This window comes from Balaenoptera ricei, chromosome 16, assembly GCF_028023285.1.
Source record: "Balaenoptera ricei isolate mBalRic1 chromosome 16, mBalRic1.hap2, whole genome shotgun sequence".
In the NCBI taxonomy this organism is placed as follows: domain Eukaryota; kingdom Metazoa; phylum Chordata; class Mammalia; order Artiodactyla; family Balaenopteridae; genus Balaenoptera; species Balaenoptera ricei.
Window position 1 is genome coordinate 20,398,828 of NC_082654.1, and position 24,397 is coordinate 20,423,224.

General features: G+C 42.0%; 1 pseudogene; it reads right to left on the reverse strand.

The window, feature by feature from the left end:
- Positions 1–555: 555 nt before the first annotated feature.
- The window catches only part of LOC132351064 (nitric oxide synthase-interacting protein-like), a 60,170-nt pseudogene continuing 36,328 nt past the window's right edge, over positions 556–24,397 (reverse strand).

The window sequence follows — 24,397 nt, forward strand, 5'->3', positions numbered from 1 at the left end:
AGTGTCCTGAAAACAGGAAGTGTGTGTGGTTCTACTTTATATCCACGGCACAGTGATGGCACTTGAGGACTCAGAAAATATTGGCTGAATAAGTTTCTTCCTCAGTATAATAAAAATTCTCACAGAATTGCAGCAAGGATCAAGCAAAACTGTTAAGTATTTAAAGTCCTGGTAATGAACTATACACAAATCAAACATTTTCGTAATCTCCCAACTGTGCAAGAAGAATCTGGGTGAGAAATCACACAGCTGCTTGTAAACTCAGCTGGTGTCTGTCAATCCCAGTCTTTGAGAATCCAGGGCTCCTACCTCAGTGGCTTGGCAGAAAAAGAAAATCCCATTTCATGAGTCAGAAAGGGAAAGGTGTTGCCATTTAAAAAAAGCAGAGCATGGAGAGATATAGTGAACAGCAAAGTAGAGGGATGCTTTGAAACAAATCCTACCTGTCAAAAATTGTGTTTGTCAGCATTGGTTCTGCCACACTCTTAAGACACTACATGGCTGGTTGGCCTCTGAAATCCAGGGTCTTCTCCTACTTAGAAGGTCCAGGGGATGAGTTGGGTTGCTCCATGGTGCTCACTCCTTCAACAGGATGGAGGGAAATATGGGGTATCAGGAAGAACAGAGAAAGGGGTTTGGTCATGGAGGGAGTCAGGAGAGGAAGCTTGGCTGGGACACCCCGGGCTGCCCTCTGCTACTGCTGGTTGGGATGGCTCACCTTACTCTCCATCCTGCCCTCACACGGACACAGATGGCAGGCAGAGGAGAGGACACACCACCCAGAAACAAGGGGAAAGAAGTCCTCAGGACACACAAAGCCGTCGCTTTTAGCACCAGGCCTTGTTCTCCCAAAGTTTGCCAGTGGCCTCGTCAGCAGCAGGCAAATATTTACCCAAATGATTCATTTTTAGAACTTCAGTTCCATTGTTTGTTGTGGATATATTTCATGGGAGTGGGGGTAGGACCAGAAAGCGATGGTTATTTTCTATTGCCAGGGAAACTGGGCAGAGCAACCCAGCTACTGGATGTGGGCAGGACTGATCCTTTTGTCATTGAAACTCCTGCTGGGGTGAGGACCAGAAGGAGGATGTGTACCGCCTGTCAGGTGAATGTACATCAATTCTCGCTGCCTTCCTGCTAGACTAGAGTGTAAGCTCCCTGAGGGGAGAGGTAATGGCTGGCTCACTTAGTTCTGCATTCAACATGCATAGAATAAAAGTGGAGGAATGAATGAGGGAATGAATGAATGAGCTCTTAAGCACCACCCATGAAGAGAGAAGGGTACCTGGCTCTATTGTGGGGGAGAGTATTGCAGGAAAGTGGAGACAGGGGTGCGGAGCCATGAGACCTGGCTTCTAGAGGAGGACCAGGCACCATGAACCCAGGGACTGAGTTCTCCCCAGAAAGAGCAGCCAGTTAGTCTATTTTCACCCAAAGGCCAGGCTGGAGCAAGTGGGGTCAGGCAGGTTCCTTTCTCTAGGTCTCTTGCAGGTCAGAGGAGAGGTTCTGGAAAAGGTGAAAGGGGAACCCAGCTTGGGCTCTACCCATAGACACGGTACGGCCTGGACAAGCCCCTTTCATTTCCTGGGTCCCCTCTTCATCATCACAGAATTGACAAGGAGGTGATTCACTCTGTGCTCCTCTTATGTTCCACTGGGGTCCACCTGGTAGCAGGGGAGAGAGAAGGCCTGTGGGCTTGGAGCACAGCCGAAAGCGGCTACTGCAATCAATAAAGTTTTTGACAATACCACTTTAAAAAATTCAGGCAATGGGACTTTCCTGGTGGCGCAGTGGTTAAGAATCCGCCTGCCAAGGCAGGGGACACGGGTTCGAGCCCTGGTCCGGGAAGATCCCACATGCCACAAAGCAACTAAGCCCATGCGCCACAACCACTGAGCCTGCGCTCTAGAGCCCGTGCTCCACAACAAGAGAAGCCACTGCAGTGAGAAGCCCGTGCACTGCAATGAAGAGTGGCTCCCGCTCGCCGCAACTAGAGAAAAGCCCACGCGCAGCAACGAAGACCCAACGCAGCCGAAAATAAATAAATAAATAAATTTAAAAAAATTCAGGCAAATTGCTCATTTGACTGAATAGTATTGATATATGTGTTTGTTTTAATACAGAATGTGTATGCAGAAAACCTCAGTGCACAGAACTATCTTGGAAGCTGAGCCATATTTCCCTTTGACTCCTAGTTCCCACAGGCATTACCACCTCATTCCTTGAGTGTTGCGAACCTCAGAACTAGATGCTCTAGGTCCCTTCTAACTCCCAAACTTCATAATTTTTAAACAAAGTTGAAGCAGATGGCTCCTTTCACGCCCCCCGTGCCTGCACCAACAAACCCACATTCCCTTTCCCTGTTCCACAATATTCTGATCTGAATGTCGTTCTTTGATGAGAAAGTTGAGGGTATAGCAAACTTCTATGGAATTCTTCAGTAAACCCTTGAATTCAGTAAAGTATCCTTCACTATCTGGTGTATTTCTTCCTGGCCACCATGGCTCTCAACATCCCTGATAATTTAAGTGGAAAACATTCATGAAAAATTCCCTTCCAGATATGCTTCTTCTCTAAAAGCACGCCATAACCCTCTCCGTGGATGTCAGCTAAGCTACTTGCTTCTTTTTTTTTTAACATCTTTATTGGAGTATAATTGCTTTACAATGGTGTTAGCTACTTGCTTCTTGATAACAACTTGGTGAAAAAACTGCAGGGAGAATACTTATTCACTATTTGCTTTTTTTATGGGGACATCTTAGTAATTAGTTTTATAATTGCTAGACCTCTGTTGGCTCCAGTAAACAACTGCTTGCCATTTTAAAGCATTCGTGAGTTATAGAGATTACTAGATGTTGACAGTGCGAGAATTACGTGGCAACAGTAATATATAACGTCTCTGGTGTCCCTGTGCATAATTTGCCAGCTCTTCCTGCTCAGTCCTAACAAACTCAGTGAAGGACGGCTTACTGCTAGGGGCCAAAGAGCAAGTCTCCCTTGATTACAGCCACTGGGAGAACACATTGGTTATGCTGACAAGGAAATTACTCAGTCCTTAAATCAGAATGCCATCTTCATCCCCCGGGGTAGGAAGGCAGGGGCTGCCATCCTTCCAACTTTCTTAGACATAAGACCCATTTAAAGGTCCATCTCAAGGACATCTCTTGGGCATTGCTTGTGACAGTTGGATGTCACTAAAAGGAAACTGTCCGCTCAGAACATGGGCTTATCAGCACATTCAGCACTCTGTCTTTTGGGACGACCAATTCCACGTGAAAAATGGGGAATACTCTGAAGGGGAATGAATATTGTTGCCCCTGCAGCTGACTCTTCATTTTTGTGTTTTTTAAAAACCAACTTTATTGAGATTTAATTTATCTACAATCAAATGCACTCATTTTAAGTGTATGGTTTAACATTTTGGCAAATATATGCACCCATGTAACCATCACCATGATCAATATATAGAAAGAACATTTTTATCACCCTCCCAAACGCTTTCATGCCCCTTTCCACTCAATGTCCCTCACCCCTAGCTCCAGGAAACCTCTGTTTTTTGTTACTACGGATTAGGTTTACTTATTCAAAATTTTTAAATGAATGGAACAATATGGCATGTACTCTTTTGTTTCTGGCTTCTTTTGCTCAGTGTATGGTTTCTGAGATTCTTCCATATTGCTGTGCATCTCAGTAGTCTTTTCTTTTTATTTTTGAGTAGTATTCCATTGTATAAATATACCATAATTTGTTTATCCATTTACCTGTTGATGGACATTGGGTTGTTCTCAGTTTTTGGCTATTATGAATAAAGTTCTATGAACAGAAGTCTTTTTTGTAGACATACATTTTCACTCTTCTTCGGTGAATATCTAGGAGTAGAACTACTGGATCATCTGGTAAGTGTAGATTTAAATTTTTAACAAATTGCCAAATGATCTCTAAAGTGATTGTACTCATTTACATTTCCATTAGCAACACATGAGAATTCTAGTTGCTCTGTATTCCCACCAACACATGGTATCGTCAGTCTTTTAATTTTAGTCAATTTAGTGTATGTGAAGTGGTAATCTCATTGTGGTTTTATTTGAATTTTCCTGGTGACTAATAATGTTGAGCATCTTTTCATATGCTTATTGCCCATTCACATATCTTTTGTGAAATGTCTGCTCAAATATTTGGCCAGTTTTTATTATTTGTTTTCTTGTTATTTTGTAAGTTTAAAAATTTTTTAGATTTTATCAGATGTATGTAGTGTAAATATTTTCTCCTAGTCTGTTGCTTGCATTTTTATTTTTAATAAGCAGAAGTCTTAAATCTTAAATTCAATTTTTCTTTCTTCTTTCTTCCCCCTTTTTTTTCTTCTTCTTCCTCTTCCTCTTCCCCTCCCTCTCCCTCCCCCTCCTCCTCCCTCTTCTTTTTCTTTCTTCTTCTCCTCCTCCTTCTTCTTCTCCTTCTTCTTCTTTCCTCCCTCTCTTTCTCTCTTTTTTCTATGGCTCATGATTTTTGTATCCTAACTGAGAAATCACTGCCCATTCCAGGGTTTCAAAGATCTTTTCTGCTTTTTAATTTTTTTCCTGGAAGTTTTAAGTTTTAACTTTTCCATAGAAGTCTATGATCCATGTCAAGTTAATTTTTACATATGGTGTGAGGTAAAGGCAAGGTATATTATATCTATGTCTAGTCGTTCCAACAGAAATGTTGAAAAGGATAGCATTTCCTCAATTGAAGTACCTTGGCATGTTGCCAAAAATCAACTGACTATAAATGTATGGGTCTATTTCTGCATTTTCTGTTCTGTTCCATTAATTTGTATGTTTGTGTTTATGCCAACACCTCATAATTTAATTACTAAGTCTTTAGTAATTAGAAATCAAGTAGTGTAGGTCTTCTGTATTTATTCTTTTTCAAAATTGTTTAGACTATTTCAGTCTTTTGCATTTTCATATAAATTTTGGAATTGGCTTTAAAAAATACTAGCAAACCTCTTTGGGTTTTAACAGGGATTACATTGTATCTATAGATTAGTATAGGTGTATCTTTCATTTATTTAGAACTCCTTTAATTTTCTCTTAGCAATGTTTTATGGTTTCCATCCTCTAGGTCATGCATATATTTTTATAGATTTATCTCTAAGTATTTCATGGTTTTTGATACTACTAAAGGTAGTATTGTTTTTATTTTTAATTTCACTTTCCACTTTGTATATAGACATAAAATTGATCTATGTACGTTGACTTTGTGTCCAACAAACTTGTTAGACTTGTCAGTTCTAGTAGCTTTTTGTGAATTCCTTAGGATTTTCTCCATACACAATTATGTCATCTGTGAGTAAAGACAACTTTACTTCTTTTTCTATCTGTATGCCTTTTATTTCTTCTTTCTTTCTTTCTTACTTGCTTATTTCATTAGATAGAACCTCTAGTACAATGTTGAATAGCAGGGGTGAGGGTGGACATCCTTGTCTTGTTCCCAATCTTAGGGACAAAGCATTAAACCTTTCATCATTTAGTATGATGTTAGCAGTAGGATTTTCATAGACACTCTTTTATCAGGTTGAGGAAATTCTCCTCTATTCCTAGTTTGTTGAGAGTTATTATTACGAATGGGTGTTGAATTTGGTAAAACACTTTATGCATCCAAGTAAATGATCATATAACTTTTCTCCTTTATTCTGTTAATATGATGAATTGTATTGATTGATTTTTAAATGTTAACCCAAACTTGCATTCCTGTGACACCTCCCACTTGGTCATAATTTTTTGGCTTTTTAAATATATTGCTGGATTCACTTTCTTAATTTTTAAAAAATAATTTTAAAAAAATCCATGTTCACAAGGAATGTCAGCCTGTAGTTGTCTTTTCTTATAATATCTTTGTCGTACACTGATTTTTATGTTTATCATTTTTTTAAATGTAAGCATTCAAAGTTACAACTTTTCCTACAGACACTTTTTATTTTATTATTTATTTAAATTGAGGTATAGTTGAGATACACTATTATGTAAGTCTCAGGTGTACAACATAGTGATTCACAATTTTTAAAGGTTGTATTCCATTTATAGTTATTATAAAATATTGGCTATATTCCCTGTGCTGTACATGGATATATTGCAGACACTTCTTTAATTGCATCATATGTATTTTGATATGCTGTGTTTTAATTCAACATTTTTTCTCATTTCTTTTGTGATTTCTTCTTTGACACACAGGCTATTTAGAAATATGTTAGTTTTTAAATATTTGGAGATTTTTAAGACATCATTTTGTTATTAATATCTAATTTAGTTGTATTTTGGTCAGAGAACATACTTTCTTTGATTTCAATTTTTAAAAACATATTGATTCTTGTTTTATTGCTTAGCATCTGGTCTGTTATGGCAAGTGTTAGATGTGAAATTGAAAAACAATGTGCATTCTGCAGTTTGGGGTAGAATGTTCTATAGACATCCATTACGTCAAGTTGGCTATAGAACAGAATAAAAGATAGGATGTTATACCTATTCTATTATGGCCAGGAGCAAAATCCCCTTCATTTACATTTGAATGTACATCCTATAATTAAACCAGATTGAAACAGGTCCCCAAATTCATCTTGAATCAAATGTAACACTAATCCATATTTAGAGATCATTCCTGATCCACTGCTTTCAGCTGGTTCCTTTCTAAAAAGAATGGCTTCTTGGTATCAACATAATTTTTTTCCCACTGAAAGCAAGTAAAACAAGAGGTCCAAATTATTAACTCTGGCTCCATCACCACGTAGAACTGTGTATTTAAAAAATGACCAAAGAGGGGCTTCCCTGGTGGCGCAGTGGTTGAGAATCTGCCTGCCAATGCAGGGGACACGGGTTCGAGCCCTGCTCTGGGAAGATCCCACATGCCGCGGAGCAACTGGACCCGTGAGCCACAACTACTGAGCCTGCGCGACTGGAGCCTGTGCTCCACAACAAGAGAGGCTGCGATAGTGAGAGGCCCGCGCACTGCGATGAAGAGTGGCCCCCGCTTGCCACAACTAGAGAAAGCCCTCACACAGAAACGAAGACCCAACACAGCCAAAAATAAATAAATAAATAAATAAAATTTTAAAAAAAAGAGTTCATGGTTAAAGCAGGAGATATTTAAAGAAATAATTATAAAAAAAAAAATGACCAAAGATAAGTTTACAACTTCTAGATAATATTACAGTTTGTAGATAGAGAAGTTAATTTTATTAATGGCTATAATTCAGAAATTATTTACTATATGATAAAGGAATTGAAAATTATGGTTAAGATAAGGAGTTTCTTACCTCCACCTATATCCAGAATCCCATTAAAAATAACTCTGTCGGGACTTCCCTGGTGGCGCAGTGGTTAAGAATCCGCCTGTCAAGGCAGGGGACAGGGGTTCTAGCCCTGGTCTGAGAGGATCCCACATGCTGCGGAGCAGCTAGGCCTCTGTGCCACAACTACTGAGCCTGTGCTCTGGAGCCCATGAGCCACAACCACTGAGCCCGCGTGCCACAACTGCGAAGCTCACGCGCCTAGAGCCCGTGCTCTGCAACGAGAAGCCAACGCAATGAGAAGCCCGCACACCGCAACGAAGAGTGGCCCGTACTCACTGCAACTAGAGAAAGCCTGCGCGCAGCAACGAAGACCCAACGCAGCCAAAAATAAATAAATATATTAAAATAAATAAATAAATAAAAATAACTGTCAATTAAATTTGACCTGTGATCAAGTTCATTGACTAAGTAAAATATATTCTGCAATAAATGATATGGTGGTAATAGTGGCTGAGAAAAAGGAAGGAAGAAGAGAAATCGGAGATAGGGGATAAAAAACTATTCAGTTTTTTTAAAATAAAAAATTTACTTATGTTTAATTGCTCTAAATGACACCTGCTTGTTTAAAGCAAAAATAGTAACAATGTTTTGTGTGTTTATAGCATACATAAAATTAAAATACATGACAATGATAGCACAAAGGACAGGAAGGAGTAACTGAAGGTACACAGTGAAAAGGTCCTTAACAAGTATAGTTCAACTATATTTCCACTCACTACTTTTATTATGAATACTATGTTATGTGTATTTTACCACAATAAAAAATTGGAAAAAAAATAGGCTATTTCGAAAATTATATGTGGATAAATATAAATCTTACAAAATCTTATATCATCTTAGAATGTTTGGAGGGGGTACAGAATTTTTACTGTTGTTTTGTTGGTTGCACTGACGTTCTTAGGCCTTTCTTCAGTTTTTCCAAAGGGCAGTACTTCTCAATGTTCAGTCTTTCTTTAAGGGGAGAGCAGAAAGCTGAGTACATAGTTGGTTATCAAAAATCACTGTCTAAAAGATTCTTAATGTATTATTGAAGTAGTGTGGAGTAGTCCAAAAAAAATCATTTGTCTTCAAGTCCAGAAATTTGATCTTGATATATAGTTTGTCACCTACTAGTGGGCCCTTTTCCAAAACACTGTGGATCTTAATTCATAAAGAAAGTGTGCTGGACTAGAAATTCAATGGGATCTTTTCAGCCCTATAAAATCTATAACTCTGATTGATCTATGTTGCTGTGGCGATCAACCTGGGAAACTAGATTTCTGAGTTTGCCCGTGGTATAGTATCAATACAATTCCTGTTGCAAGTAACAGAAAACAAAAACCAATGCCCACCCCAATCACCTTAAGCCAAAGAGATGAGCTCTGTGAACATGGATGCTTACTTCACCAGCTTAGCCAGATGGGAACAGCGTCCCACCACCTTTGCCATATTCTATTAATTAGAAGCAGATGTCAGGTCCTACTTACCGTCAGGGGTGGTGGTGAGTCTTGTTAAAATCTTTATTGAGGTCTGCCTTCAGTAGGGCATTAATTCCATGTTCACAAGTTTGCTTCCTTTACTCTCTGCCATCCTTAAGGTCAAGTTTTTGCAGTTTTTGATGGTCCTTGGAAATGGCAGAGAACCAGTCAGCTGCGGAAGACAGAAAGTTGCTGCTCAAGGCATTGTGTGGGTTTACCTTGCTTGATCTTCCAATTAAACCTAATCAGCAGTAAGTTACTGTTACTCCAACACACTGCTTTCTCAATGCCCAGGGGAAGACCCCTAGGTACCCTGGAGGTGTAAGGAGGCCAGGAAAAGAGGGTCCTGCAAAGAGAACAGGCAGAATGAATCCCGTTTTCAGGGATCAGGTGAATTCCTTCAACCCAAAGACACAAAGTTCAAATTAATTTGCATACTTGTTTCCCCATGAATGAAAAATGCTTGAAAGTAGATAAGCAGCTACTTTCATCTGGGTCACTGATTAAAACACCATGTTTATTATGTCCTCTCTATTTGAGGGTATAGGTTTTTGGTCTGACATATATAGAGGCTGCGTTCAGCATCTAAAACTTATCACCTGCATGTTTCTAGGCTGAGGCTGCCCCAAACCCCTGAGAAGGGCAAGGTGGTAGAATGGGAAGAATCCAGGGCTTTGGAGACAGATCGGGGATTGTGTTCCAGCCTCCCTTGCTATCTCTGTGTCATTCATTGAGCAGATTATTTCCCCCTTTTTGAGCTTCAGATCCTTCATTTGTATACTGGACTTAATAATACCCAAATTGAAGATCAAAAGAGTGGATACTAGTGAAAGAGTTTATAAAGTACAAGTGCTCTATGTATGAGGTACTGATTATCAAATCATGGTAGATTTTTCACTGAAGTCTTGGGTCAAGTAAAGGGATATGTTTATCTGACGATGCCAAGATGGAAAACCATAGCATCTTTGCTTGGACACTAGAGTGCTAGGTGGTAAGGACACTGATCTGCCCCAATATAGTAATGACTATATTTCATATATTTTGAGTTTGAAAAGGCTTCTGCAATGCTCTGAAAGGCTGTATAAGAAAGTAAATGGACTTCAGAGAAATTGCCATAAACATGTAATGGGAAAACATGTGCTGTTCGGAGAATAAAATTTTACTTGTTGATGGACAAAAATTATATGCAGATACTGCAGGAAGCTATGTATAACATAGTAGTTTTTACCATGAAATGTTAGCAGAACTTACCCTCCTGTTTCCAGAGAATTTTTCCTTTGATCACAGAATCAAGGACAGGCCAAGAATGAGAGTTCTACATTGATTTTCTCCCATGGGACCTGAGAGTTTCTTGATAGTTGAAAAAGGGATTCTTTAATATCTCCTTTCCCTGCTTTTGTTCTGGTTTCTGATGAATTTGGCCACAGGAAAGTAGTGAATCTTGCTGTCTTTGGATATAACTGATTTCACCATGAGTTAAAGGATTCAGCCTAGAGAAAAAGTAAAATGAGGAGAGAAAAATCCTATTAGGATCATTTTCTTCATTCCAATACAGCTGAGACTGGGGCCTTCCTGCCAGCACATCCTTGGTTTCTTTGTCCAGCTGATTTTTAAATAACTCAGGTGATTGGCCTCATTATTTTTCTTGGGAACTCAATCTACCATGTAACAGAGCTGACTCTGAGGAATTTCTTCTTGACATAATATTGTGTGTACAGTTTCTTCATACATCTTCCCTTTACTCAATTCCATTCTGTAAGGAAATCAATAAGCATAAAAAAAGAGAAAAGAAAGTAGTTAGGAGACAGACAGGGTAGGGGAGCAGGAGTTGTTGGCTGGTAGGATGAGGGAGAGGAAGCAGGCTGTGCCCAGAGTCACCAAAAGAAAGGATGAGTGGAGGGAAAATGGCCCTCAGGATGGACCGGAAAAGGCAGCAGGGGCTCAGGAGCAACAGCAAATTTCCTTCTTAATTTTGAGCTCTCCCTAAACTGGGGTATGCCTCAAGACGCTGATTTCAGTCATCTCTATGGATATGGTCAATTTTTCGGTTGCTACTTCAAACTGATATTTAATTATTTTCAAAACTCCACAGCTATTCACGTTAGCTGGCATAAGCCAAGGTTTGAACACCTGTCCCAGGAGGGCTGGGGAGTGAGGGTGAGGAAGATCCAGTTACCCTCCTCCACGTGGTAGCTTAGCCGCTGGTTTTCCCACAGACCCGACCCACGCCCTGCTCCCTAGTTCACCTCCCTCGTTACTCCATGGTTGAGCTCTGGCTCACAAAGGAGTGGATTTCTGAAGGAAACACAGGAGGGCAGATGTGCAGCACACAAGAGGGCTCTGTCTCCAGAGCCAAAGCAAAACCGGGCTCCCCCCATCTGGGCAGTCAAGAGCAGAGAATTCCATGCAGATGTTGAGAGGATAAAAGCCTCACATGACATTCTTAAGGTTCCCGTGTAAAAAGACATACACAAATTTGAGAGATATTCAAGAACTACTTCATATCAGTCAGAGGCAAGCATGCTTTAAACATTCAAGCCTTGTTCTACTCTTCATAGTTACTGGACCACAAATCCAACCATTTAACACACCCCAGTGACTTGCCATTGTTCTTGGAATGAAATTCAAGATTGTCCATGTGAGCCACAAGACCCTGCCTGAGCCGGTCCTTGTTTGGCTCTCTGGCCCCATGTCTGGCCAGTCCTGTCTATATTCTATCCACACTGATCACCGTCTGGTTTCCTCAAATGTGTCACCCTCTCTGTGCTAATGGACCTCCAGATGCTGCTTCCCCTTCCCCAGTTAATCCCCACCCACCTCTATACCATTGCTTAATCACCCCATCTTCAGGGAAACCTCTGTCTCTCACCTGAACTCTTGCAGAGCTGTGCCTCCAGAGTAGCTATAATTAGAGCCACAATCACACAGGTACACGTGTAAGTGCGTCCATTGCGCTGGACTGTAAACTCCATGAGGACAGAGACCTTGTCTGCTTTGCTCACTACTGTATCCCCTGGACTTCTAATGCCTTGTCCTTACTGGAAACTTACTCATTTCTGTAGGAAAAATGACTGTGTAGGTTACAGCCCATGCTCAGACAAGCCCATTTATAGTAAGGTGTGACCCATCTGGAAATGGCCAGAGATTAACCACCAGGATCCAGAGACCTGTGGGTGGTTGGTCAAAGTGATTAGAACAATTAACACTGACTGTCTAAACTAAGTAAAGGAAACCTTTTCCATTTGGAAACTAGTTTGCTGCTGGTTTAAGTCATCAAAGCAACACTCCAAGCGTCTCACAAGCACCTTCCGGTGGGTTCGCAGGTTTATTAAACACATGTTCAGAAACACACACCCCGCCATGCATCTCAAACATTCTTACAAAGTAATTAACAATCTCTTAGTATTTTGTCTCCTTTCCCATTGTGCTTTCCCTGACTTCTTAGATAATATATATATACACACATATATGTTTTTTCTTTCTCTAATTGGTAACTCAGTGAAACACATCTCTGTTTCTTCACAGCAACCAGTGCACTGTTAGATAACACTTACAATAATACCTAAGGATAACAACCATAGAGTATGTCTTGGGAAAAATAAGAGGCTTTTAGAGAACTTTTTATTTTTCTTATATTGTGGGTAGCTCACGGGAATATTTAAGTCCCAGTTAAATGTGTATTAGAAGAGTGAAGAGATTCACTGATGTTACATAGATGAGCACAGATCATCAATTATCCAGAAGCTGCATCATTCAAAGATATGAGGAAAGGGAACTGGTGAATAGAAACCCCCGTGGCTGCAGAAGTCACCCAAGCACATGAATGAGCTAATAATTTCGGGAGAAAGGAGACTGTTCCAGAGGCGTTGTCAGGGAAAGGGACGATGAAGATTTGGAGAAATGGGGATGAATAGCGCTAAGGGCCCTGTGAGGAAGACATGGGGCTTGAAAAGTGTATTAGCAGGACCATGATACTGTCATCACCGTATTGTGTTAAGGCTGAGTTGGTGAAGAGCTTCCCATGCAGCCTTGGCCAGTGTTGGGAACACGAGGAGGTGGCACAGGAGCAGGAGCTCACGTTCCCAACTTTCTTTTCCGTCCTGAGTAGGAACACAAGGAGGGCAGTAATGGATGATACTACAATGGCCCCAAATGAACTATCAAGGTTAAGACCCGCAGGCCCAAGAGGAGGTGGTCAGGAAAGGGGAGAGAGTCAGGACCTCCTCTCTAAGTCCTCCTTCACCTCCACCCCTAGGGGTCTTTTCTCAGCCGGACTCTTCCTGTTCTCACTGCTGTTTCACCCACCTGGCACTGAGGTTTGATGTTCCTGGCAGTCAGTATCATTAGTGTGGAGTTGCCATGTCTCTCCGGTTAGATCAAGGAGACCATGGTCCACCTCCTGCCACTGTGTTGGTCACCTCAGGGCATGGTACTGAGACGGATGCTGCACAGCTCCAACAGTGGAAACAACAGTCTTGCTCTACATCCAAGTCACACGTGTAGAAATCACTGGGTCCATCCTACTGATGTTTCCTGATATCTTGTGGTCTTAATGCTGACTTCCCAACAGAAGAGCTCTGTATTTTCAAGCCCGGCTGCTTGTTGCAGATCCCCTCTGTTAGAACATCAAAGAAACTGTAGCATGCCTCTCTTTGAATCAACTACAATAGTGGAATTTTCTTTCTTTTTCTTCTCTCAGTGCTACAGTTGTTCAAACAAACACTGGTTATTGATGATGCAGGTGCCCCAGCTTCATTCCCCTCTGTGCGCTTTAATTTGCCTCCTTTCTGGGTCACGTTGTTGGCCTCCTTCTGGGTGTCACTGGACACAGGACCATGTGGGTGGTCTTGTGTTTCCTTACTGGATTCTGCAAAGATTATTGTTCTTAGTTGTTTTGCTCTTGCTGCTCTCTGAATACATCCGTAATCACGTCTATTCCATTATCCTCTGATTTAAGAACTTAGGTGCATGATCTGGAGCCAAGATGAAGTGGGAAGAGAAACCAGATTCTTTTCCTATTTTTTTAGCTAAAAACTTAGCAGGAGAAAAGCGTGGTGTCTTCAATTTCAGCTCTTAGGTAGGATAACAGAGTGCAAGATGGATTAGAATAGATTTTATTCTGTGCTTTGCTACCACCTAGCCAAATGACCTTGAACCAGTCACCTCAACTTTTGTGGACACTATTTTTTTCATCTAAAAAATAAAACGATTTCATAAAGTGGACCAATTCTAAGGCCCTTTCTGGCTCTAACATTCTAGAGAGACATGGTACACAAACCTCAAAGGCTTAAGGAATGTGTCTGTTCTAGTCCAGTGGGGGATTTGAACATGACTAATATAAGGATCATTAGAAACGGGAAAGTCGTAAGGTGACGCCTTTCATTTTCCCCTCTGAAAATGACTCTCATCCATGGGGTTCCTATGTGCAATGATACTACACAGGGCAAGTAAAAGAGATAACAGCAGGAGAGACAAAAAGTACTTCATAGAGTAAGCACAAATCATTTTATTAAAATTTTCACAATAACTCGTTAGGTAGACATTATTATTATTATTATTTCTTTTGGAGAACAACACTCGAATGACCTTTAATGTGCTTAAAACGAATCACTTTACAAAAAGCACGAACACTTTTTTTTTTAAAATTAATTAATTAATTAATTTTTGGCTGTGTTGGGTCTTCGTTTCTGTGCGAGGGCTTTCTCTAGTTGTGGGAAGCGGGGGCCACTCTTCATTGCGTTGCGAGGGCCTCTCACTATTGCAGCCTCTCTTGTTGCGGAGCACAGGCTCCAGACGCGCAGGCTCAGTAGTTGTGGCTCACGGGCCCAGTTGCTCCGCGGCATGTGGGATCTTCCCAGACCAGGGCTCGAACCTGCGTCCCCTGCATTGGCAGGCAGATTCTCAGCCACTGCGCCACCAGGGAAGCCCCACGAACACTTTTTAAAATGTAACTTTGGACAGAGTTAACAAATTAAAATAGCGGTATCAAAAACCACAGTCGCATGGTCTGATCCTCTAAAATGGACTTTAGGAATCTCTGAGCAATTTACTAGGATTCTAAATGTTCATCCAATGAGCCTAGCTATGTTTCTACAGATTTGAATGTTGCACTGAGAACAGCTGCTCAAAGATGAGTTCCCTCTGTCAATCTCCACAGTTTTTCAAGGTCAAGTTACCTGTGAGCCCATTTGCATCCTCACTCCTTAAAAGTGTGCTATGAAATAAACCAGCAGGATGTATTGGGCGGAAACTGATTCCCAGGACACGTATGGATAAGCAAGTCAAACATTAAACATTCTATTTGAAAGAGAAAAAAAGCAAAGAAAGATGTACCAATACACATCGTTCAAGGAATAGGAGTTTCTACTAAAAGACAAAAGTTGCGCAGCAGCAGTTACGACTTTTAATGGCATTTTGTTACGTGGGAAGACATATCCTACCAGATATCTTGCAGGGAAAACTTTCAAGAGAGGTCATACCTAATTTACCCCATACACTTAAAAATGGCCAAATCTGAAACTCACCAAGTCGTTTTAGAGATGAGGAAACAGGGCCACAGAAGTTAGGTGCCATCGTTTATGGCCATCTGGAGTCAGCATTTTATTCACTAAGCCCCTGGCTGAAGCACTCTATCCTTTACTGCAGGACTTCTTGCTAAAAACCCACGCCATCAAACGTCCCCCTGTTCTAATCACAAAGTGGTCTGCAGTGTTAGCCACCTGCTCCTTAGTTTTCCTTGAGGCCAGGTTATCACCGGCCAGGACCTCTGTATAAGGACCTCCCCACACTTGAAGTGGTGTATTAATTAAGTCAACCGCAGGCCAAGTTCTTTAACGTTTTCTCTCTAGGGGTTACTTCTCTGCCCTGGATGAGCACCTGCTCTGCACCTCTCGGGCTGGGCAGTCCTGGATGTGCTATGGAGTCCCTCACCTCCATTCCTAACCCACCTGCTACCTGCCATCTAAACTACTGGAGGGAGCTGAGACAGAATACTGGTTGGTTGACTAGTCCTAAGTGTAGGATACAGCAATTTTACCCCACCTACTAGAAGCGGGGAACTTCTCTCATTGCTCACATGGCAAACCTTGTTTGCTTTTTTTTCATGTGTGCACATATTGTAAAGGTGCAGTCTGCTGGTTCTAGTTCAGTGTCTATTATAGATAGTTGATGCCACCTGCAAAGCCCACTTAAATCTACAAAGTAAATTACTCTTTTACTCACATTTATGCACCTAAACCAATGTGCTGGTTCTTTTTTTTTATTTTTTAAATTTATTTTATTGAAGTATAGTTGATTTACAATGTTGTGTTAATTTCTACCATACAGCAAAGTGATTCAGTTATATATATATATATACACACACACACACACACACACACATTCTTTTTCATATTCTTTTCCATTATGGTTTATCACAGGATATTGAATATAGTTCCCTGTGCTATACAGTAGGACCTCGTTGTAAGACTCTGTCTTTTCTGTACTACATTTACTACTTTAGATCATAAAGGAAGAATGCTTCCCCATTTTTTTCATTAAAGTAATATAACACTGATTTCCAAACTGAAAAAGACATAGTTATATGGCAACTGATTTTCTTCACACAACCATGTACCCAGCCATAAGCAGAGGGCACTGTGCTGGTTCTTGATGGAGAAAGAAAGACTTAGTGAATGCTTACTTATCACTTATCATCAGCTGGTAGAGTGTGCACACTGAGGTGGTTCTGCAGCAACGGAGGGGCTGTGTGTTAAGTTACGCACTGAGTTATACACTCGCTCTATGGTGGTCCCCCCTGTCATGGGCTATACTTGTGGAAGTCATGGGTTCCTCACATCAGCGTGTTTATTCAGAAGCACCTTACATAGAACTTCAGAACCAGGAGAGATCCAAGTGATAATCTGGTCCAGCATCAGACTGGCTGGGGCTGGGGCTGGGGCTGGGGCTGGGGCACTGGACCATACGAGGATTGGTACATGACTTTGGTCTCAGGTACATCATGTTCTTCTGAATTAGTTGAGACTATTTGATTTCAAGTAACTGGAAACCACTTAAGCTAGTGTAAAGTGAAAATGGGAATTTATCATAAAGATAGGGGAAAGGGGACTCACAGAGGCAAAGGAAAACACCTGAGCCTCAGGAGCTGGAACCGGGAAAGTGCAAAGTGACAGGAACCCAGGGAACCCTTGGTGCCTCTCACACCTCTGCTTTGTTTTGTTCACTTGTCTATGTCTGTAGACTGGCTCTCTTAGCAGATAATCACATGGCAGAAAGGATCTGGATTAGATCCACAGGGGTAACTTCTACTCTCCATTCCCATGAAAAGGATTCTCATTAATCCACCTTGCGTTAGATGCTGTGTTAATTACATTATTGGTCCCAATTCTTTACTGCCCTTTCGAAGAATTATATTTCTACAATCACTGCATGGTCTCTTGGTGAACAGACGGCAGTGAGAAAACTCTTACAGGATGCTGGAAGAATGGCAACCCGTGTTACGTACTGGTAAATATTTTGTGAAACTATTGCCTGTGGCAGTCTGGAAAACAGAGAGTATTCTTGACTTGAGCACTGGGTTAGTCAGTTTTAAAGCAGAATTTGAAAATGTGAGCTGGTTGCTACTAGCCTTTTTTGATAAGGTAGTACAAGAAAGGGATGGGCGCAGGGAAGAAAGTTTGCAAACAGATTCAGATAGATATAGAGAGCCCAGGGATTCTGGGACTCTCAGGGTTGGAAAATGAAACTGCTTCTAACCATTTCAAGGTGTGGCCATTAAAGCACAGCCTTAGGACCAGGACCAAATCCAGAGCACAGCCACTAAGACAAAATCTCAGAGCAAACAAATGTCACAGTCTTTGTTAACTCTTCTGAAAAGGCTACGATATTACCGAGTAGATCCTTTTACCCAGACAAAAGTGTTGTTAGAAATACTAGGGATGTGGTCCCACCTAAGCCCAGGTGGTAGATGCTCCTGGTGCCCCACCCAGATTCCCTTCACCAGGTTGGTGCCCTCATCCCCCAGCTGTCGCTAGTGGCTCTCACCTGCCATCTCTTCCACATGATGACCCCTAGCTGACTAGAACTGTCCCAATCTCCTGCTGGCTTATGGCCTTTGTCTCTTCATTCAGTGGCCTTTTCACAAAGAATTTCCAATGATGGCAAACTTAAAACAAGAAGGCAGAGTTTAAAATGGAAACCTAGAGCAGCTCTAAAAGTTAACTCATCAGTGAGGGTGTGGAACAGTGACTCTGCCTTATCTATTTACTTAATATGTGAGATCCCAGAAGGACAATCCCACAGCATTTAAGCAACTTTCCTCCGTGTGATGTAGATAAAAGTAATACCCGAGTCACAGGCAGCATCCTTTTTTTTCCATTTTCCCCGATAATTTTGCTGAAGTTTAAAAGAGAATAGGAAAATGCGGAATATTATATAGAACACATCACAAAGCCAGCTCACAAAGCCTCAGTGACTGTAACAAAGGCAACTGATATGAATAGTAAGAAAATGGAATCATTACTACCCAGAATATCTTGACAGGTGAATGCAGCTGACCTTCTGATGCAGAGTCCTGAAAATTGTAAAAGGGGAAACAGTCTCCTGAAAAAATGTGCTGCTCTGTTCAGTGTAAAGCAGTGGTTCTCTTTAGCTCTGATTGTGTCACAGGTTCTGTGACTCTGTCACCACTCTTCTCCTAGTAGCAACTGATGTGGAGAAAAGCCACTGCTCCCAGGAACCCACTGAGCAAGACTGTCCAGGGCCTTCTCAATCTGGCCCCCTGTCCAAGCTCTCTAGCCTCCTTTCTCACGACACTTCCCCTCCCTAGGAGCCACTTTCACTCCTATCTTGGTTCACTTCTAAATGGGCGATGAATGCATATATCATGCCATTCATCCATCTCCTCTCTGGTTAAATCATTCTTTAGGTCCAAAGATACCTAATTTAGAGGAGGGTGGTGAGGGGATGAGTGAATAGCTGAGGGTGATTAAGAGGTACAAACTTCTAGTTGCAAAATAAATGAGTCATGGGGATGAAATGTACAGTGTGGGGAATACAGTCAATAATTATGTAATATCTATGTATGGTGAAGAAAGCAGCCAGTTACAAGATAAATACGTACTAGGGATGTAATACAACATGATTAATATAATTAACACTGCTATATGTTGTATATGAAAGTTGTTACAAGAATAAGTCCTAAAGTTCTCATCACAAGGAAAAAATATTTTTTCTTTTTCTTTTCTTTTGTATCTATATGAAATGACAAATGTTCATTAAACTTACTGTGGTAATCTTTTCATGATGTATGTAAGTCAAATCATTATGTTGTACACCTTAAACTTATACAGTACTGTATGTCAATTATGTATCAATAAAACTGGAAGAAAAAAAACAACAAAGATATCTAACTTAATTCTTTAAGTGGAGCAGAGCGGTCCTTCCTCCAAGCTCCGTCAGAATGTTGCATGCAGCTTTTTTGATGACTTTGCATTGCATATAGGATAAAATCCAAAGTCTCTTCCATGGCTTGCAGTGTCCTGAATAATCTACTTTGATTCCTTTTTATGCATCACCTCGTGTCTCACAAGTCTGTAGCCACACTGGCTTCTTCTAATTCCTCAGAAGCAGGGAAGCCATAGGGCCTTTGTCTATTCTGTTCTTTCAGCCCAGAACAGGTTTCTCCCTACTGCTCATTTGTCCAATTTCTACTCATCCCTCTGATGGCTTAATGACACTTAAAAGCAGCCTTGCAGAGTGGTTAGTAGTGTGTGCCGCACAGGCAGAATGTCTGGATTCCCATCTGATTTCTACCACTTATAATATTTGAAATTGGGAAATCTGCTTAACCTCTCCAGGTTCTGGTTGCCTCATCTATATCATAGGAATAATAATGGTAAGTACCTCAGAGGGTTGTTAAAAGGCTTAAACAGATAACCCAAGGGAGTCTGGAATAATGGCAGTGGTGGCATTATTTTGTCATTTCGCCAAGTACACCTGTAAAATTAAGCAGAGCAATTAGGTAGGAAAAACTCCAACTCTCCCAAGTTTATAGTCAACATCTACAAAAAAGATAGTTGACCAAGTATCTTCATAAACAGTAAGTATGAGTAAGTGGCACCAAACCACCACCAACTCCAAGACCTGAACTGTATTCACAACTGCGCTGGGGAAAGCAAAGGAAAGCAGTGGGGCATCTGATGCATGCCACAATCTCCCAAACAAGCAGACAGGTGTTCACTGGAAGCTGGAGGGCCAACCTGAGAACAACTGGTGAGACCAGGAGTTTTTCAGACTCTGCCAGCCTGTGTTCAAGTGGTGAGCTCTCAAGGGTCTGGCATTCAGGGCCCCACGAACTCTCAAAGCTAACCAGACAAAATTCCTTCTAAGACCACACCCCACAGTGACTTACTGCCGGGAATAAGATCCAAAGTGAGCAGCACGGGGTTAATAGAGGCAAGGAGGAAAGAAAGTCCAGATGAAAGGAGGGGAGACCAGAGCGGGATTTTCAGTAAGGAAGGCAACATATTGTGAACATTTCACAAAAACAGCAGAAGAGGGAGCTCTAGAGCCATGCAGTTAAGGAAGGAAAACAACCAATTCCATATAAAAATGAATGACAAAAAGATTGAGATCAAATTTCATATACAGGTGTTAAAATAAAAAGGGAATAAGGAGCAGAATAAGATTCTTACCGACAGTTAAAGCACGCCACAGGCATATGTTTACAAAGCTAGTGGGAACATATTCTCAGGTGTAGAGAGGAAACGGGAGGAGGAGTTCATCAGTAGGGCAATGGCACCTGCTAGAGAAGCCTCTGGGGAAGGGATGGTGGAGGGAGTTGTGGGCGTTTTCTAATCCTCTCCCTTGTGGAGAATCAGGCAGAGCCAGTGGGGTGCCATGCCAGCCAGAGACTTAGTTCCAAAAAGCTAACTGGGGCAGTGGTTACCATCCGAGAGAATCCAGAGCAGAAGGCATGATCTTGCATGGAACCAAGAATCTAGACCAGAGCAAAGAGGGTAAGAGCCCAGCAGAGTTCCACAGGGTGAGAAATCAAGCAGAGTTACAGCAGCAGGAAGTGACGTGGGAAGGCGTTCACAAATGGCTTTGGAGCCTGCCCAGCGACCACTTAATGGTCAATGTGTAGGCAGCCTACAGGCACATCAAGCTGGTTTAAAGTTACAGAGTGGGTAACAACATCCACGGATGGACGGGTGCCGAAAAAGGAGGAAAGATATTTTGGAGCAGAGCAACACCACCAGCATAGCAAAGGCTTGGGATTTGGAACGTGTAAGGTCTCTGCCCGTTAAATCCACTCTCTGACAACCATCTTCCATGCTTCCATCTCGCCTACTTGGAATCTCCCATGTGACCAATCACATAACCTCACTGTTACTTTCAGTCCTCTTACGCTATCACGTTTCCCCTATTCTCACTGCTCCCGGGTCCTTTTTACCCTTCTCGCTCAGTCAGGCTCCATGGTTCTACAAGCTCACTCACTTGCGAACACTGATGTCATCCCCCCCCTCCACTGTCCTCAAGTAGCAACCCTGGCCCTGGTAAACCAATCTATAGATCAATAATGGCACAATATCTTTTTCCAGCTCTGACCTTCCCTAGCAATTCCATGTCTAAAAGCCTTGAAATTTAACTTACTGAAACAGCATCGATTTCCCTCACTTCCCTACTCCTATCAATCTTCATGTCAGTAAACAACGTCGCATTTACTGGTTACTCAAGTCAAAAGCTAGTTCTCTTTCCCTCAAACACCACATTCAATCTACGCATACGTCGTTGGTACCTTCTTCCCAAATGTACACTGAATCCATTTACGCCTCTGCACCTCCACTAAATACCTCTGGTACAACTCACTATATATCCCCATCACAATAGTGTTCCAACGAATCTCCCTGCTTCTAAGGTTGCCTCCTACCTCTATCCATTTCCACCCAGTAGCTGGAGTAATCATTAACAATATGAATCCACTCCACTGCCTAAAACCCGCAGTGTTTTCTGAATGCCCTTAGACTAAAATCCTGAATTAAGCTTTCATGGGCCTGGTTAATTTGCCTCTCTAACCTACTCAGCCCTCCTGCCCACTATACCCTAGCCACACTGGTCTTCTTTAGGTAGCCGGAAACTGTCAAGCTTGTTGTGATCTGAGGCCTTCAGGACACAGAAGAAATGGAGGCGTGGTGCATGGTACTGGGGAGTCTCTAGTAGGGAGGCCTGACCTTGTCTTGGGAGGCAGGGAGGATTTCCCTGAAGGAGTGACATTTGTCCTGGGATATAAAGGCTAATCTGGACTATTAACTATGTGAAGAGTGGCAGAAGAGAGCTCCATATAGAAGAGCATGTGCAAAGGTCCTTGGACTGATGAGATGGTGGTATGTTTGAGGAGAGAGACAAATATCACAAGTGGATATAAGTCGACCTGGGCAGAGGCTGGATCCTTCAGTGTCTATAGGTCACATCAAAAGTGGTTTGCCTGGGGCCCAGCCTACTCATAAGGCTGGCTATTACTAAAATCCCACTCTTAGCAACTCATTCTTTCAGACTTAGGGCTTGGTCTCAGTTAAAATGTAAAAACACAGAGGAGAAGAAATTCCACTGCTATCTTGGTGGAAATGATGTCTCTGTGAGCAGGTTGTATTAGGGGAGGAGTGGGTGTGTTTTCTTCTGGGAGTCCTGAACGAAAGAACAAAGAATACTGGCGGGATACTTCTCACTTCAGTCCATAAGGGTCCTTATAGTATGCCTCAATGGGAGCAGGAGAGGGAAATATCTCCCAGCTGCTCCTATTGGCCAAAGCCTTCCTCCTCTCCAGAGGGCCTGAAAGGACCTGTGTGGTCTGAAGAACCAGCTGGAGCGCAGGCCAGTGGGACGTGAATGTCTGCCGACCTGCTCTGGTGTCTGGGTTTTTCCATTTCCATAAATTACAGGGATAGAAAGCAGGTACCTCTTAGAACTCCTGAGCATTTGAAAATGAGAATAACATTAGATTTGGGCCAAGTTTGCCAGACCGCTGAGCAATTCTAGGCATATTACAGTTCTAGGTTTCAACCTCCTCTTGCTCCCTTTGATTCTTTAATGAGTAAAGAATTCACTTTCATTTTTCTTCTGTGGTGACTTCTGTCCTTCACTTGCTCTCTTGTTTTCCCTTCAGTCTCCCTCTTGCCCTTTCCTCTTATTTTGCAAGTTAATTAGATAAGCCAATGCTCATCGTATGTCTCTGTATCTTCAGCTTGACCGCCAGCCTTCAATCTCCAGATCTCATTTCTGGCCACACATAGAAGACTTGATTCCTGCGTGCCTCCCCATCACCTGCAGGAATAGCTGAGAGCTTGTCCCTTTAAGATAGACCTGATGAAGTGTAGACCCCTCTTCCTCTCCTATTTTCCCCTATATGAGCCTATTTTCCAAACCCTACCTCGTTTATAGGTCTTAAAGCCTCAGAGACAATGACAAAATTCCTGTCTGTGCCCTAAAAGCCAGTGGCAGAGAAAGGCAGTACCAGGTGTCCTTGGCCCAGACCCTTCAGTTCAGCGTGATGGACTGATAGTTCGGAGGCCAACGGCTCACCTGAATGGGCAGCATGTATTTTCTAGTGATTGATCTCTTCCTCCATAAATTATGGATATGCATCTCTGCTGAGGCCGGTGACTTATTGAGAAGCCCTTTAAGCAGTAAATCCCCTCTCTCTCCATTCTCTGGGCAGCAATGACATTGCTCAAGTCACAGAGAAATACAGGGCTGCCCTTTGCAAGGCACTTTCTTAAAAAGCAAATTTTCACTTGTTAAAGCCTCAGCAGGGAGACTTTTGGGAGAAGATCAGCAACTTTAGTCTGGGCAGCCTCGCGTCCTTCAGTTCTCTTAGCAAGGAGGCCTGGCTGGGAGCAGGGCACAGATTTGTATGAATCAAAATGCATAGCTTTGGGTTTGTTGTTGTTGTTATTATTATTATTTGGGGGCAAAAGAAAATCTATTTGTGGGCTGATACAGGAGAGTAGGTATCAGAGGGAAAGGAATGCCTCCCACCTCACCCCACCCCACCCAGAGAAGGGACCATGGAAGAGAAGGGCCAGGAAGGCCCCTGTCCCATCCACCAGAGCAATCTGCCTATTTCCCTGCAAAGATCCATAGGACTAGCCTCATTCAGTTCTCTTACCAAGTCAACCTCTCCGCTGGGCCAGTCCAGATTTCATACCAAAGATGTACAGACACCCAATAATTTGATTTAAAATCTCCCATGAATGGATGACCAGATCTCACACTGGTGCACACTCCCGCTACCGCTCTCCACGTCATACCCCTCGAAGCCCGTCACTTCCTCTCTCGCTATCCCAATCCTCATCCTCCACAGAGGCCACCTTCCCTTTTCTCTACCACTGGCCTTCTCTATGTTCTATCCCCGACTCACACCTCATTTACTTTATTCAGCTGCATAAATTTTGAAAGTGGACCCTATTTTTCCACTTCTTCCCATTCTTATCTATTCTCTATTAGTCTTCTTATACAAGTAAATGAGATTTTTCTACAGAGGAGATACAAAGATACCACTCAATGAAATCAGGAGGTTCATGAGGAAATAGTCCTAGGTTTAAAGAATTAATTCACC